This window comes from Saccopteryx bilineata, chromosome 4 (assembly GCF_036850765.1).
Source record: "Saccopteryx bilineata isolate mSacBil1 chromosome 4, mSacBil1_pri_phased_curated, whole genome shotgun sequence".
NCBI classification, from domain to species: domain Eukaryota; kingdom Metazoa; phylum Chordata; class Mammalia; order Chiroptera; family Emballonuridae; genus Saccopteryx; species Saccopteryx bilineata.
In genome coordinates, this window is record NC_089493.1 from 182,091,671 (window position 1) to 182,109,484 (window position 17,814).

The following is a 17,814-nucleotide window of genomic DNA, read 5'->3' on the forward strand; positions in this document are numbered from 1 at the left end:
CACAGCCACTGCTATTTCTACGTTGGCTTGTTCAAGGCCTCTCCCAGAACGACACAGGAGTCTTCTGCTAGCCTTCCTCCCGTATGCAACAGATTTCCTACAAGCAGTTTGGGAGACGAGCTTCCTGCTCCTGAAAGATTTCTATTGTCATCATGCAAGACAGCATAGATAGTGACTTTTTAAGGAAACTGTGTTTTGAATGTGAGCAGCATCTCAAAATCAACCTCGCCTAACCTTTAGCAATGCTCAATTCCTGCTTTGTGCTTTTCAGAATAGTAATGCTTATATTTCTCTCCACAGTCAAGGCTGCCGCTGCTAAGGTAGTTAGTTGAGTGAACTTTTATTATGGAGAGCCTTATCATTTTCAGCCAGTTTCCTCTCCTCCCTGACACATTCAGTGACGCTGCACTCCAGTGTTTGTTATAGCCCAGATGTTTCCGTGGTGATGATCGGTGACGTCACTAGCTCAGGAATGTGGATCGTCAAATTTATCCAGACGGAGGAGCAAAGAAGAGTGGGAACTCCACTTCCATTTGAACTTCATGAGGACTGACTCAGCTTCCTCAAAAATTACTCTTTGGGGTCTGGGCTGTTCAATCTGGATGGCATAGAGCAAACGCCCATTTGCGTGTTTGTGCTTCATTTTGCTATTGGATTTAATCATGTGCTAAGTCACTTCTGCATATCAACACGCAGATGAACCTTTCTCAGGTGCCAGCTTTTAAAAAATCATTGCTGCCCGGCTTAAAAGCTTTCTGGTGTTTCCTCCACGATCAAGTCCACCCTCACGAGTCTCGCCAAGTCTCCGTTCCAACCCCATTCCCCGCCTCTCCCAGATCGGAGGCCTGACTCTGCAGCAGTTAAGGCTGCCGGCTCTGGCTTCAGGGGACCTTGGCTCACGTTCAGGCTTCACCAATTATAAGCCTGGTCACATTCCTTTTCTCGAGCCTCCGCTGCTACCACGTTAACTGGAAATAATAATTATAAGAGAACCCACCCTATGAGGTTGTTGTGAGGTGACATGAGTGACTCTGTGGACAGAGCTCAGCACAGAGAAAGCAATGAAGAAATGTGAGCGAATAAAGAGGACAAGGGGTTGCAGAAGGAGGAGGAGGAAGATGAGGAAGAAAGCAATGAAGAAGATGATGGCAGGCTCCTCCAAATGCACTGTTCCAAACATACTTTGCAGGTCCCCACCATTTCTTTCTCAAGGTTGTAACACTCACTTCCACCCAAACAGCTCTTTGCCAAAAAGATTGGCCTTCCGTGTGAAGCTTTTATTCTTCCATCTCAGTCTGCAAAACATTAGCCCTTCGGTCTTCTTCATGTCCGTCCCGTTCATCTGCCACTTACTGTACTTTTCCTGGACCTTTTACCTTGATATGTGTATGTGTTTCTGCGGTTAGCCAGGTACATGCATATGCAGGTAAATCGACTCTACTGTCGCTGCATCTCTTGCAGGTAGGAAGGAGCCCTATTTATGCCCAAACTGTATAAACAGTACCCTGCACTTAACCAAATCCTGACAATTAACTAGCATTACTAAGTCTTCAGAGGAATTGCCCACACATTACCTCAATTATTTTTTAATTGATTTTAGAGAGAGGAAAGGAGAGAGCGAGAGAGAGACAGGAACATTGATCTGTTCCTGCATGTGCCCTAGCCAGGGATTGAATTGGCCACTCTGTGCTTTGGGACAATGCTCTAGCCAACCAAGCTATCTGGCCAGGGCTCCTCAATTATTCTTAACACCAACTCTGCGTTGTAAGTAAGCAGCTATTATTCCGAATTCTACTTTATGGGTGAGGTAAATGGATCTCAGAGACTCACTTGAACTTGAGACTTTGAGAATCCACATTGGTTGATACAGTCAAATATTTAAAACACCCAAACTACCCTTAAATTTTTGGTATTTATTTAAAATTTCTGCTCAGTTTGGCTAAAATATTCACTTTAATCATATAAACACAGCCAAAGTCCCATAAAATCTTAGTTGTGCAATTCCTTATTCCCAAGATAGAGGGTGGATGTTTATTAACTTTACAGAATATTACTACTCTATTTCCAAGTAAAGTTATTTTCCCCCTAAGACTCAGCCCCATGTATGAATTATAGTAAAATCTCTCTCTACCTTCTTCTATTTCCAAGTTCAAAAAATGGCATCCTAATATAATATCACAGGTGCCAATTTAAACACAGGAACATTGGAAATGCTGCCAGACTTCCAGGCTGAGAAGCTTTTCTATTGTTACAAGTTGGGCTGCTAAGCACACAGTCAGAGTTTGAACATCTAATACAAGTGACAGCAGCAGCATGAGAACTTACATTTTTAAAGTGTAGAGTGGTTCCCCTTAACTTACATTTTCAATCTGGACATGATCCATCTCAATGGTGTTCATTATAGAATTTTGCACATATAAAAAATTAATAAAAGTTTACTGATTAAATAGGTTGTCCTAAAACAGTACCTTCATAATATTTTACCCAACCTTTATTCTTTGTTCTTTTCTTTTTTTTTCCAACAAGGGTTGGATTCCACAGGCTTTAGCTAACCAAATCAAGAAGAGTTTCTAGGATTTTGCCAAAGTTGAAAGGTAGAGGAATCTGAGGTCCGACTTTATAGATTTGCTGCACATAATAGTTACTGGAAGAGCACAGCTGGTCTGATGATTCAGCCAGGAGATTTTAGCAAAAGAACGACCCAAGCTTTATTGTCCTCCTCTACGAAGAAATGATCAAATACATTGGAACTGCTGGGACATATATATCCCCCTCTTCCATCACCCCACACATAATGCCCCTCAAAGCATCTGCCTCAGGCCCAGCACATAGTAGGTGCTCAGTATTATTGTCTCAACTGTGCTCTAAAGAGAAGTAGACAAAGGATTACGTAATAAAGTTCTGAATTTGTACCGACCACGTTCATTTTAATCAGCCTTCTAAATAACAGCCAAAGTCTACCGCTAGTTGTACATACTTTACAGATGCTCCTCTCTTGACATTTTTATTAGTTTGCCCCAAGGATGACGAAAGAAACCCACGTGTTGTGAAGAGGCCCCCAGCCTGACACTGTCTCTTCCTCAATTCCCGGTATGTCTCCTGGTGCCCGTCTCCCTAGAACCACGGGTCACGAAGCAGGTTTGAGCGACGGGTATCCTGCTGATTACAACGGTCTGTTCAAGGGGCCAGCCACGCAGGAGCATATGTTCGCATATAAAATATTGATTAATTTCACAGATTGGGATAAAAATATATTAGCGCTGGAGGTTCTGCTTTCAGGCTGAGTAGTCAGATAACTATTTGGCCAATTCGGATCTCTTTCTGTGCCCTGTGGGCTCAAGAGTGTTACTTTTGTGTTTCACTTTTCCTTCTCTGGTTACCACCTGGTTTCCCATGTCTGTTTGAGCCGCTGTTATGACTGACCAGCAGCATGCGTTTAAGCAGGATTTTAATTACTAGGTCATCCCCCAGCCAACCTGCCCAAGGCAGGCTGGCAGGAAAGTCTGACAATCCATGCCTCAGACTTTCTCTTCCTCCTCTCCAGGTAAGCACCCCCCCCCTTCTTCTGAGGATGCTAAAATCATGCTGATGGCATCATATTCATCTGATAAGGATGATGATCCCCTAATTTCTATAAAGTTTCATTTCTGCCCGCTGAGCATTTCAGGTTGCAGGGCTGGCACAGGGAGATTGAGATGGGGTGCCCGATAGCGTGACGTGATACCAGGATTTTTTATCTTAACCCAGAAAAGCACCTTCCCATATATCACTGCACATGCCAACTAACGTCCCCTGGGGATTTAGCACAGATCTGGCTTTTCAATTTGCCTTTGAGTAACGTCGTCAATTTGCTTCAATTGAAGCGGGAATTATATTACGTGATCAAATAGCAAGAGAATTTCTCTCCACCTCTGAAGTCCAATGTGAGGGGATTAGCAGTGACTAAACAGTGGAAAAGAGCTGTGGTGACACCGCCTTGGGTCAGCTCTGTGGAGGTCCCAACACCGCAGATGCAAAGCCTAACTCTTTTCTCTGGCCACAACCAAACCTCTGGAGGACGGCCTCCATTTCCCCCACTTGCTGAATGGAGGGGATAGCGGTGCCCTCCGGCGGCGGGTGGGAACTTGAACGCTTAGCACCAAACCTGAGGGGAGTAAGCACTCCAAGGCCACTCCCGTAAGAGCAAAACCATCAGCACTCCAAACACGGGTCTACAGCTGGCATTTTACTCGTCAAAGAGTTCTCTTAGCCCGTGAGGAAGAAAGTATGTTGACTCCATGTCTCCAAGTACAAGAGAAACCATCCTAGGAGGAATTTCCAAACAGAAATCTCAAAACCGGATCTCAGACCGAACACATCTTCCCAGGTGGCCCTCCCCCAAGCTTCGAATATTTTGTCCCCACTCAGAATTTTGGGGGGGAAAAATTTTTTTTTAAATAAATAAATAAGAATTTTAGATATGCGTCCCCCTCCTGCCGATAAAGCTCTTTCCTCTTGGCTTGATAAATCGCGTTCATTTTTCTTTTCAGTGTTAACAGTGTCTCTCCTTCTTCAGACTTGGCTGAGCCCTCCCTTGTTTAAAGCTCTCTTATTATTCTCTATGTCTCCTGGATAGTGCTTGCCATCATGACACTTTCCATAATTCTACATGCAACAATCTGTTTAATATCAACACCTGAATATACACAACACAACAACAATATACCTTATAACATCAACAACTGTCCCTGCCCTGTTCATCTCTGCATCCCTACTGTCTAATATAGTAGGCAGTCAAAACATATATGTCAAGGCCACAGCTGGTTGGCTCAGTAGTAGTAGAGTGTCGGCCTGGCATGCGGATGTCCTGAGTTCGATTCCCAGTCAGGGCACACAGCACACAGGAGAAGTGTCCGTCTGCTTCTCTACCCCTCCCTCTCTCACTTCTCTCTCTCTCTCTTTCCCCCTCCTGCAGCCAAGGCTCAATTAGAGCAAGCTGGCCCCCAGTGCTGAGGATGGCTCCATGGCCTCCGCCTCAGGCACTAGAATGGCTCTGGTTACCATGGAGCAATGCCCCCTAGTGGGCTTGCTGGGTGGATCCCAGTCAGGGTGCATGCGGGAGTCTGTCTCTGCCTCCCCTCCTCTCACTAAAAAAAACTACCAAAAAACAAAAAACAAACCATATCTGTCAAATAGGTGAATGGTTGAATGGGTGAATAAGCAAATGAACTAAAGAAGAATGATCAGAGTTGTGAAGAGATTGAGGCACTAAACAGAGTAGCTTCAACACTGAGAAGTCTTCCAAGTGTGGCTATTAACAATAACCACTCCGCCTTCACTGGGCTTCCTGAGTGGATAAGCTGTGGCTCCGTGGAATCCAGTTCCCTAGGCTGATCTGGCCCCCATTCCAGCAGCAGACCCTCATTTTCTTGGGGGTTAAAATTAGCACCAGTAAGCTCCCCGTGCAGTGGACTCAGCGCGCTAGGGCCCAGGTGGATCTTGCTGACAGATGGTAAGGTTAGAAGGAAGGGTAGCAACCAGATGAGAAAACAGAGCCACCCCCTTCCGGAGGTACCAGCACTTCCTGTCTTTAGGCCTGGCTGGTTCCTGCCTGCCCACCCCTCCCCCATGCATCAGTTTCAACACCGTTGCTGTTTTTTCTGTCATTTGAACTCAAATCCTATCTTGGAAATTGATGGGCGATTCTGCCCCTGACAACACAATGTCAGCTTTGCTCAGTGTCCAGCTGGTTCCGTATATATTATCATAATGCGCTGCTGGGGTGGACCCCGCTGGTCCTCTCCCTTTCTACACTCATTTGTCCTCCCTAACATGCAGACACTATTTCTTTAAAAATAAAAACAGAGGTAACAGCTTGGGAGACGTTTTGATTTGTTAAAATCCTATGAGGATATTAAGTCTATTCTAATGGTAAAACTGAGCTTAAAAGATTAAACACACACACACACACACACACACACACACACAAAATATTTGACTTAAAAAAATATGTTTCCCAGGGTCCTACTGTTTCCTGGTGACTTGAAAGAATTATTACTTCCCCCAACCCTTAACAACTCTAAAACAGTGTTTCCCAAACTTCAGTCCCTGTTTTGCTGTATCTCAGCACTGCTTACTTTATGACAATACTTAAGTTACAATTCTGCTTAGACTGACGCACTTTCCTTTTAAATTCAGTTTTGCCCTAAACAATAATTTTTGAGAGACCAGGACTTCAAAGTACTTTGTATCTTTTTTTTCCTTATGCATTAAAATAGATAAACATATTTAATTAAAAGAAAAACATTCTCCCCTATCTCACATACTACATAGGAAACCTAGTCAAAAAGCACCTGCTAAACCCAGAGCGGGCCTGACAGACACTACACCATCTCAGCGGAAGGAAGGCAGAGAGAAGAGCGTCCGAGAAGAGCTACCTAAGGCACAAGTGGCCGTGTACGTCTCACTGTGTGGCTTTCCCAGGCCCCCTGGAACCCACAGTGACCCTCCTGCAGAAATGCCCAAGGCAAAAAGAATTTGGTCTTAGGTCTATTCTCTGGTATGACCATCACCTTGGGGGCCGCTTCTCAAGGCAGTGTGCATGTGTCTGTGTGTGTGTGTGTGTGTGTGTGTGTGTGTACGCATGCATGTACACGTGTGTGTGGCACCTCCGGAGAGAGACCTCCCACAGAACCAGCAAGGTTCAAACAACAGACCACCAAGGCTTAAGGGGCTCTACCAAGCCCCCACCCCACCCTTTAATAGATGAGGAAACTGAGGCCCAAAGGAATCAAAGTGCAAACTCGAGGTCATGGAGCAAGGTAGTGGCGGTGCCCTGTTTGGATTAATTTCCGCAAGGATAACTGGAAACATTCCTTAAAAACATTTCAAACCCACTCCTGGCCACACAGCCCTTAAGTAGCTCATCTTAAAGATATTTGTGACTAGTGTGGAGAAACTTTCATTGGCATATTTACCTCATCTTTTAAATCCTCTGAAATGCCCGTGAGGGGAGGGCCTGTGGCTAGTAGAAAGAGGCCCGGGGTTTAGAACAATCAATTATGCAAATAAACACAACTGGAATTAGGATGCTTTTGTAACCAAATAGAAGATTAAAAAATTAGGCTTTAAAAAAAAGCCTGCCAGGCCCTGGCCGGTTGGCTCAGCGGTAGAGCGTCGGCCTAGCGTGCGGAGGACCCGGGTTCGATTCCCGGCCAGGGCACATAGGAGAAGCACCCATTTGCTTCTCCACCCCTCCGCCGCGCTTTCCTCTCTGTCTCTTTCTTCCCCTCCCGCAGCCGAGGCTCCATTGGAGCAAAGATGGCCCGGGCGCTGGGGATGGCTCTGTGGCCTCTGCCTCAGGCGCTAGAGTGGCTCTGGTCGCAATATGGCGACGCCCAGGATGGGCAGAGCATCGCCCCCTGGGGGCAGAGCACCGCCCCTGGTGGGCGTGCCGGGTGGATCCCGGTCGGGCGCATGCGGGAGTCTGTCTGACTGTCTCTCCCTGTTTCCAGCTTCAGAAAAAAAAAAAAAAAAAAAAAAAGCCTGCCATTTCTGTCCAAAATATAAGCAGAAAGCACCACCCTCCTCCCCCACCCCCCCACCCCCACCCCCACATACTTCGTGTTTATGAAAATAAGCTAGGTGTGGCCCACTCATTTATTAGGTCACACAAAACACCACATACTGGCAGTTTCCCACAGTTCATGACTTTGTCAAGAAATTCATATAAGCAAACAGCCTTCCCAAATTCATATCGGTTCCTGTGTTATTTGTAACATGAGGCTTAGTAACCCTTCAGGTCCCTTAACAAGGATACTGTTGGCATCATCACACTGCAACTCACAATCTCCGTTTTCTCATGGTCCCCTTCTTCTCTACCTTGCGTACATGCCAGGGAGCCCATATGGTCAGCATATGATTTCTACAGAGATGAGTTAGAAGGTCCTTGCAAATAAAATATTACCAGCCTCCTTCTTACCTTGCCAGCGCCATAGACAACACACCAGTCATCAAATAAAATCAGCATTTAAAAGAAAAAAATTTGACTAGCACAATGTGGTATAGCCACAGGGTAAAAAGGTTATTGAAGGAAAATCAGTGATAGGGTAAACATAAACATATACAGTACACCCATGAGAAAACAAACAAACAAAGATATGCTCTGGGTAACGTTTGAAAGGTCTATTTAAGAGATCAATGTAATTGCCTTCCTGGTACCAAGGAAAATAAGGACAGTAGGACAGGAGATGGGAAGAATTTACGCATATTGTACAGAGCAAGTGGTTGGGGCATATGGACTCCAAAGCCAGGTTCCCTGGGGTTGAACCCTAGATCGGCTGCTGATTGGCTGTGCATCTCTGGGCAAGTTACTTAACCCTCGTTAGCAGTTGTGTGCCAGCATCACAAGGGTTCAGTGAGTCTTTGTTCATGGTCATTATTCTTCGTGCTACTCTTACACAGAGCAATGTGGTTATATAGACCTGGGGCCTAGTCCTGGGTCCAACTCTGATTAGTTTTGTGGCTTTGGATAAGTTGCTAACCCTTTCTAAAGCTCAGTTTTCTCATCTGTAAAATGGGGATAATAATTATTACATTTCATGAGATTTGGAAGGATTTGATTAGATGATATAACAAAAATAATTATCACAGTGCTGGCACACGGTAAATGCTTCATAAACATAGATTGGTATTAGCCCTAACATAATAATAATAATAATACTGGCAGTGATAATAATACATATTACTACCTGGCCAGATCGCCATTAAGCTAGGCAGCAAAGTCTGAGCCCTATTTCTCCTTTGTCAGCAATACTGTTGGTGGTGTCATATGCAAATAAGAATAACGCAGATCACCTGCTTGGCAGTGGTGCTGAGAGCTTGCTGGCTACTGAGTCCCCGGTGTTAGGATTTCTGGCGTTTTACCTGCTTTACGGATTACTCGGAGGATACCCTGAAAATCAGTCTTCACTTAGATCCTTGTTCATTATCTAGACTTCTTGCTGCGTCCTTTCTAGCGCAAGGGAAGACAAAAGACATCTTCCCCACTGCTCCGAAGAAAAAGGCCCAACTTGTGCTTGAAAATCTGGGGCCTTCATGCTCTATTTTATGACACATCTGGATATTCTCAGCCTTAATGTTCTGTTCTTGCATCTGTCTTGCTTTCTCAAGTAGGAAAATCAATTGATCAGATGTAATACACCACCCTCAGTAACAAAAGGCGCTGTTGCTATTTTTCTACTTAACTTGGATCCTTCACCAAAATGCTCTTGCCCAAGGGGGCCTGGCTGGAGTTCTGCGCCAAAACCATTCCCGTGGAGGGCTGCTGTCTAAGTGCACAGCTCTGGTATCAATCATCCTCTACCCCTGTGTTTTGAAGGTGCATTTATGTCAGGAAGCTGGAGAGATTTTACGGACAACCTCCTCATGATCCTTGGAATCCCAGAGACCCCTGCAAGCCTAGGCCAACCGGAACTGTACAGGCAGCAAGGATGGAACCCCTTAGTCCTCCAACATCCTGTGTAACCCACGGACCGTTTAGTTATGTAACCCCTGAAATTCACACTTGCCAGCCAACATACCATGACAAGTGCAGAGAAGACTGAACGGATTCCGACGGAAGCCAACTGTGTGAGCATGGGCAGGCTGCATCCCCTTCTCTCAGTCCCTAGAAAGTTTATTAGATAGATGGCCTTCCATCCTTGAGTGACTCTTCGCCAGCCCAAGCTGTGACTCGGTCACTGACCGTGGTGGAAAAGGAGAGAGAAATTTGGGAGGGAGTGTTTCTGTCTGCTGTGTATTTTCACTCATCCCACTTACATTTAATTGTTGAGCTCAGGCAAGTGATATACATTCCATAGGTCAGAAAACAGCAGCCGCCCTCCAGGAGGTAAAAACTCTTTCTGAGCTAATTATAAAAAAAATAAATAAGTGACTCAATAAGCCAAAACCATCTAGAAAATGAACCTTAAAATGTTTGCCTTTCTTCCTACCCTGAACACACACACCATGGGTGGAGTGAGGAGTGGTCAGGCGGACGGCTTCCAGGCATGGCCCATTCCCGGGTGGGCACTCGAAGGCTGGCGGGAAGGGCAATGTGATAAGCAGCTCGGAGCAATCTTGCCCTGGGCTTTCAGGACACAGGAGCAGCTCACGTCATTGAAACTGAGTTCACCAAAGCCCTGCTTGGTTGGTCCCCTACCGTCTCACAACTGCCACCCAGCAGGCCTGAGCATCCCACATGGGCCTGCGTGACGTGGCCGTCCGCAGCCAGCCCGGGCCTCCGCTCCTGCCATCCTCCCCGTCTCTTTCGGTTCCTTGAACTCACTTAAGCCAAATGGCCCCTGTGTATGCTGTTCCCTCTGCCTGGAAGTTCGTTTCTGTCCCCTTTGCCTGGGGAAAACTTAATCCTCTCTTAAGTTGTAGCATAAACGGGATTTCCTCGTAGAAAGGCTTCCTGATTCCTCCTCACCCCTTTTATGGTCCCTCTTTCATGCCCAACTCAAGTGAGTTAGTTTAAGGTTTGTTTAATCTCTTTCTTTTCTATTCACACCGTAACTTCTGTGAAGACAGGAACTGTATCTGCCTTACGTTACCGTACCTAGCTTGAAGCCGGGCATGTACTGGATGCTCAGTATGAATGAACGGAGGAAGGAATGATTTGAAGTCCACCATACTGACACCTTATTCCTTAGCTTAAGTTTGAAGGAAGGGCTAAACTGGACACAATCGGGGGTTTCTCTGTTGTCCCAAAGCTCTGTTTCTCCAAAGGTATCTCCTGAAGTAGGTGCCAGATGAGGGAAGGCATATGTCAATGCTCCGGTCAGAGCACCCTCCCCAAAAAATAAATAATAGGCATGCCAAAAGGAGGTCTAAAGATGACCCAACCCAGGTCTCATTGGAAACATACAAAACTGAGGCCACTAAAGCAAAGTGAACTTCCCAGAGTCACACAGCTAGTTCATGGCAGAGTCAGGACCAGGGTCCAGCTCTCCAATCTGACAGCTGGATTCTACTTCTAATAGACCCAACTGAAACTCACTGGCCACTTCTTGGGGCCTCATTACACGAACGGGAGAAGAGGATGCCTCTCTTTTCTGTTGAAAGCTCTGTGATGTCTCTCAAAGAGTAGCTCTCCAAGCCTGAACCATCTTTCTGCACATGTCTGTAAAACAACAAATGTAAATGCAGCTGGGCACTGGGAGGCAACGGGTTACCCAGGGGCAACCAACGGAAGCAAACACTGCTTCTGTCTGGAGCAAAAGGATTAAAGAAGGTCAAATGCTAAGGAGCAAGAATAACATCATATTGTGAGGGACAGCTGGAAGGGGGCACTGCAGTGGAAAGGTCAGAGCCAACTGGTGCTGGAGAAAATCTGATTCTGTTTCTCTAATGCTGTCACTATAGCACAAAGGGCCTGGTGATTCAATCACCACTTTTTCCCCTACACCAGGGGTCGGGAACCTATGGCTCGCGAGCTAGATATGGCTGTTTTGATGGCTGCATCTGGCTTGCAGACAAATCTTTAATAAAAAAATAATGTTAAAAATATAAAACATTCTCATGTATTACAATCCACTCATTTCCTACTGCTCATGTTCATGGTTGCGGGTGGCTGGAGCCAATCACAGCTGTCCTCCGGGACAACACCAAATTTTTATTGGATAATGCCTAATGTACATGAGTTATTGTGAGGTCAGAAAGTAAACTTCCCTTCTTTTAATCAAGTAGTCAGCTAGCTAATTGCAGAAACTCTTTAGACAAAGAAGATGGCTAAAAGAAAAAAAGATGAGAAGTATCGTACTTTTCAGCAGGAATGGACAGAGGAATTCACCTTTGTGGAGAGAGCAGGTTCAGCTGTGTGTCTAATATGCAATAATAAAATTGCATCGATGAAATGGTCAAATATAAAGTGGCACTTCGACACATGCCATACTACATTTGCATCGAAATATCCAGCAGGGGACAGCAAGAAGAAAGCATGTCAAGAGCTACTGTGCAGAGTGCAAGCTAGCCAGCAGCAATTCTGTGTTTGGACCCAACAAGGTGTCTGGAATTCAGCTAGCTTTGCTGGTGCTTTAGCAATTGTGAGAAACGGAAAGCCATTCACAGATGAGGGGAGTATGCTTGATGTTGCCAATGAACTTTTTGACAACTTTTTGGATAAAGACAAGATAATCAAACAAATAAAAGACATGCCTCTGTCAGCAAGAACTGTTCACGATCGTACCATCATGATGGCAAATCAAATTGAAGCAACACAAGTGAAGGACATAAATACAGCACCATTCCTTTCTCCTGCTTTGGATGAGTCAATAGACATAAGCCAATTATTACAGTTCAGCGTGATTGCAAGGTATGCTGTCAGTGACACACTACATGAGGAAAGTCTTGCTGTTTTGCCTATGAAAGAGACAGCAAGAAGGGAGGATTTATTCAAGTCTTTCACTGAGTTCGCTAAAAAAAAAATCTACCGATGGATAAACTTATTTCGGTGTGTACTGATGGTGCTCCGTGCATGGTGGGGAAAAACAGAGGATTCGTAGCGCTTCTTCGTGAACATGAAAAGAGACCCATCCTAAGTTTTCACTGCATCCTACATCAGGAGGCGCTTTGTGCTCAGATGTGTGGTGAGCAGCTTGGTGAGGTGATGTCACGGGTCATTTGGCTGGTCAACTTTATTGTTGCCCAAGCTTTAAATGATCGCCAGTTTAAAATACTGCTGGATAAAGTTGGGAATAATTATCCTGGTCTGCTTCTGCATAAGCAATGTGCATTGGTTGTCAAGAGGGAAGGTGCTCAGCCATTTCGCAGCTTGTCTAAGCAAAATATGGACTTTTCTTGAAATGAAACACATCGAGCATCCTGAGTTAGCTAACATTGAGTGGCTCCTGAAGTTCTACTATATCGTGGACATGACTGAAATCTGAAACAGCTTAATGTGAAAATGTAAGGCATTGGAAATACAGTCTTATCCCTTTAACAAGCAGTGTTGGCATTTGAAAACAAGCTGGAACTCTTCATCAACGACATTGAAACAGGTCATTTACTACACTTTGAAAAACTGGGAGAGTTTAAAGATGCATGCACAGCAAGTGACCCTGCTCAACATCTTGATCTCCAGCAGCTAGCGGGCTTCACCTCTAATCTCCTGCAGTTATTCAAAGAGCACTTTGGAGAATTTCATGAGCTCACTCGTCTTTTTAAGTTAATTACCCATCATCCACACGAGTGTGCAGTGACAGCACCGACCTGAGTTACATCCCCGGTGTCTCCGTCAGAGATTTTGAGCTACAAGCTGCTGACCTGAAGGTCTCAGACATGCGGGTGGATAAGTTCAAGTCACTGAATGAAGATTTGGAAAGATTTGCATGAGAGCAAGGAGAGTTGGCGAGCAAACACAAGTGGGAAGAAATGAAAAAAACTTCAACCTGCGGACCAGCTGATTGTCAAAACTTGGTATGTGCTTCCCATGACATACCACACACTGCAGCATGTGAGTATTGCTGTACTGACAATGTTTGGCTCTATGTATGCATGTGAGCAGTCTTTCTCACATCTAAAGAACGTTAAGACCGACCTACGATCACGTTTAACGGATGGAAGTCTCAACGCCTGCATGAAGCTTCACCACATATCAACCAGACTACAAAGCCATCAGCAAAACCATGCAGGCCAGAAGTCACATTAATGGTAAGAAGTACTTTATTCATCATTGGTTAGCAACAGCATAACAACGTTATTAAAAATAATTCAGAGACTTATGGTACTTTAAAAGTGTTGGTCTTACATAAAATGTACACATTTATTTGTATTGAGTGTTAAACACATTGTATGGCTCTCACGGAATTACATTTTAAAATACATGGCATTCATGGCTCTCTCAGCCAAAAAAGTTCTCGATCCCTGCCCTACACAGTATTTTTAATTTGATCAAACCTTACTCTTGTTTTTGATTTATTTTGAGATCCAGGCACATTTACACTTCACATCTCAATCTGTATAATTACTTTGAAGGGAAATTTAATTCACTGGTCTCTGAGGCCCACAAAAGCTAAATTCCCATTGTTTTCTATTTCTTTTAAAAAAAAGTAGGGATGTTTTAAAGCATCGACATTTGAGCCAAGAAACCAAGCAGGACCTCAAGTCAGAACTCATAATTGTGAAAACGTTCATCTTCTAAAAACTCTCAATTAATAATAATTTTACTGATATTTTTCAAATCAGTATGAAGAGTGCACAAATTCATAACAATAACAAATATCCCTAAGTCTGAAGAACACCAGTTTGGGGCCTTCACCCCACTTTGGGACCGGGCACCTCCTGATGACTGGGCTGACCTTCCTACCCACTCAGTGATCACAGAAGGGCCTCCAATTGCCCAAAAAGAAAGGAGAGTGAAGGGTAGAAGAAAAGGGGGAAGGAAGAAAAACACATGCACATCAAAAAAAAAAAAAAAGTCCCCTAAAAAAAATGAGCATTTAAACTGCTTGTCAGATGGCTTCCTGACAAAGCCACTAGAGTGTATTCACAGGCATTTGCATAAATGCTGCCGGTGAGTTCACCATAGCTGCTAGCGCTAATGGTACATAAAGTAATTTAGTCACTTCTCCCGGCATTCCGTGTCAGGATGATGAGCACCACCAGCTCTTTGCCTTGTTGCATATTAGATTATTAGATAATCAAGCGTTAGCGCATGCAAGCTGACAGGGTCCCTGCACTATTGCTTGGTGAGGGCACCACATTTTGCCACATTATGAGGAGAGAGAGAGAGAGAAACACTAATGCCACACTTGGCCTTGAACTCAAGTAAACACAACCTGGAACTCAGGAGAACAATGACACTATTAACACTCCCCAAGCTCTTTGAAAGTCCTCAGGATGCATCCCTAGGAATTTGCCCAAGTGACAAAAAGACAGGGAGGCCACACACGCCAGAGCTGTACATGACTGTGGGTGGTGACAATTCAGCGTCTTTGGCCCTATGCCTATGCCTTTTCAGAAATCGGAACCCTGAGAGCAGTTCCATTCCAAGGCTGCCTCTCTCCCCATCTGTACATCTTTCCTGAAGCTATTGCTTAAAGAGGAAACCTCACTCGCTTAAACTCTACCATAAATACCCAGCCTAAGAAAAATCTCACTATTTATGAATGAAGGAAAAAATAGGGTGAAAGCAATTACCATGAGCTACAGCGCGGAGGAATTCACCCCCTTTGGATCACACAAGATTCTAGCAAATAAATTTGCCTTTGTCAACTCTCCTACTTGAAAACACAGAGACAGTTGTTTGAGCACAAAGGTTTGTGCGTCTGTGGGTCACACAGGGAAACTGCATGGATGTAAATGCATGGTGTCTATTTCTCTGACACGCAGAGAGATTGAGCCACAGAAGGGAACTTTCCTCCAACTATCTGACAATCAGGATATAAATAGAGATGTGCAGAGTAGCTCAAAATAATCCAGACTACCTGTAAATGAGATGGTGAAAAGCCCAGAATGAGGGAAAACGAAGGCTCCTCCAGGTCACCTAAGAGGCTACGATACTTGGCAGTCTCCGAGTGCAGCAGCTGCTGGAGGTCGGGGTGTGGGAGTGGAGGGGCCAAAGGGGTGGGGCATGGTCCTGTCAGTCTGAAAAAGGGCAATTTCAAATAGGAGTTTTCAACGGCAAGATGAAGTATTACTGCACCCCAAATCAACATGAACTAGCAGCATAGACCCACTCCCAGACATCACTGATGAGAGAGCCCGTAGTCACCCTTTGCTGAGTAGATATTTATGTAACTATCAGCTTGATGTGTCTACCTGAGTGGGTGGTTATGTGTGGTTGGTTGAGTCACTCTACAGAGAAGCAGATTTCCATGCTTCTGTCCTTACTAAGAGCCTTAAGGAGGTGTCTACCCTTTCATTCTTCTGGAGAGAAGTGAATTAAGGCTTTGGAGAGAGGGAGGCCACCTAGCTGAAGGAGATACGACATGCCCACATCGCCAATGAGGATTAACCATTAATAAACAGAGAAATGTCATCATTTTCTTGAATAATAAGCTAATAATCACATGGCCATTTGTGGAGCAGAGGAATAAACTGTCATCTTTAAAACTTAGGATAATATACCTCCGCAACTGAAATATGAATAGGTACCCCCAGAAGTGAGAAGACTAGAGCTGGGAGGAAGCATAGAGACTGCAAATTGTTAGCCTACAGCTATAGTCCTCCTAAGTGACTTTACCCTGTCCCCATGTGTCTTCGGGGTTTAATATTTTTGTAATTAGTCACCATCAATTAAAAATGAGGAGAGTTTTAATTCTTGACAAAGTGGAACATCTGGCCCCAATGGGCTTTCACTCCCCTTGGTGACAATGCCTGGGGCTGAGGTGGCGAAGCATGAACTTGCCCTTGTTCTGCAATCTCCACCCAGGCCACTTCCCCTATCTCTGTGACCTGCCCCAGTCAAGGCACACATCTTCTTACCCCCTCCCCCACAGCAGATCACCACCTTTGTTCTGCCAAGAAGAAAACTAAGGATCCCCAAAGGTAAGTTGGCTTGTCCAAGGCCATACAAAAAGTAGACAGACTACAAATTAAAGTTAGGTTTCCTGACTCCCATTATAAGACTCTTTCCAACACATCGTGATACAAAAGAATGCCCCTGACCTCCACACCGAGCAGTGTCTTTTCTAGATGGTGGTTTTTTGTTGGTTTGTGTTGGGTTTCTTTGGTGAAGGGCTGATGTGCCTGGTGTCCTGTGCTCGCTCGCCAGCTTCCCGGCGGCAGGAACAGGAGCTGAGAGAGGTCTGCACTTGGAGCACACTTTGAAACTGTGAACCTATGACCGGCACATTTCAAAGGGACAGTCAAGTGTGTCCCCAGACAGGACAGTAACTAATCAGTCACAGTCAAAAACAAGAATGAAGCTTTTAAGCCAGTGCTCTCAAAATTGTGCCCACTGAGTATTTGCCCATCTTTTTCTTCTTCCTTTTACCTAAACATCTCGTCACACAATGCCTTAAGTGACTCGAAAGGCATTAAAGAAGGCAATATTACCGTAAAGTAAGGATCAGAATAATTTTAAGCACAGAAATGGAACTGTGAATGTAATCATGAGCAGGTGTTTCAAATGGCCTCCTGCAAAAAGTAATATCCATCCATCTCAGCACTAATGAAACCATAAAGCAGCAGCTTTTGAAAGATGATGGTTTACCTTTAAAAAATTGTAAAACTGGATGTGGTGAAGAATCCCTTCTAAGAGTGGTACATCTGGCTAATTAATAAAAAGTAAAGTTTGTATATTCCTTAAGCACAGGGGGAGGGGGGATCAGGCAAAAAAATGATAGTGGTGTGTATTCAATAAATTGGGACGCTGATTGGAAGGGAGTTTTGTGCCTTATAGACTGCTCAAGGACCATGGAAAAATCAAATCATCAGGTGTAATCATATGATAGTGTTTTAAAAAGAATTCTGCTGACCTAGAAAACTGAAAAGTGAAGCAGGGAAATTAGTTAAGAGTTTAATTTGAGGAGATTGAAGAAAATCTAGCATGGTGATTGGTATTCAGTAGACTCAGTCATTGTTCTTGGATGGATGGATGGATGGATGGATGGATGGATGGATGATGGATGGGTGGGTGGATGGGTGGGTGGATGGGTAAATGGATGGGTGGATGGGTAGGTGGATAGGTGGGTGGGTGGGTAGGTGGATGGATGGATGGGTGGGTGGGTGGATGGCTAGATGGATGGATGGATGAATGGATGGATGAATGGATGAATGGATGGATGAATGGATGATGGCTGTATTGGTGGGTGGGTGGATGGATGAGAGATGAATGAATGGACGGATAGA

At 44.7% G+C, this 17,814-nt stretch overlaps 1 protein-coding gene across 8 annotated transcripts in view; it reads right to left on the reverse strand.

Moving 5' to 3' along the window:
• Positions 1-17,814, reverse strand: part of EBF1 (EBF transcription factor 1) — a 389,332-nt gene that overhangs the window by 111,518 nt on the left and 260,000 nt on the right. The gene's annotated exons all lie outside the window — the stretch shown is intronic.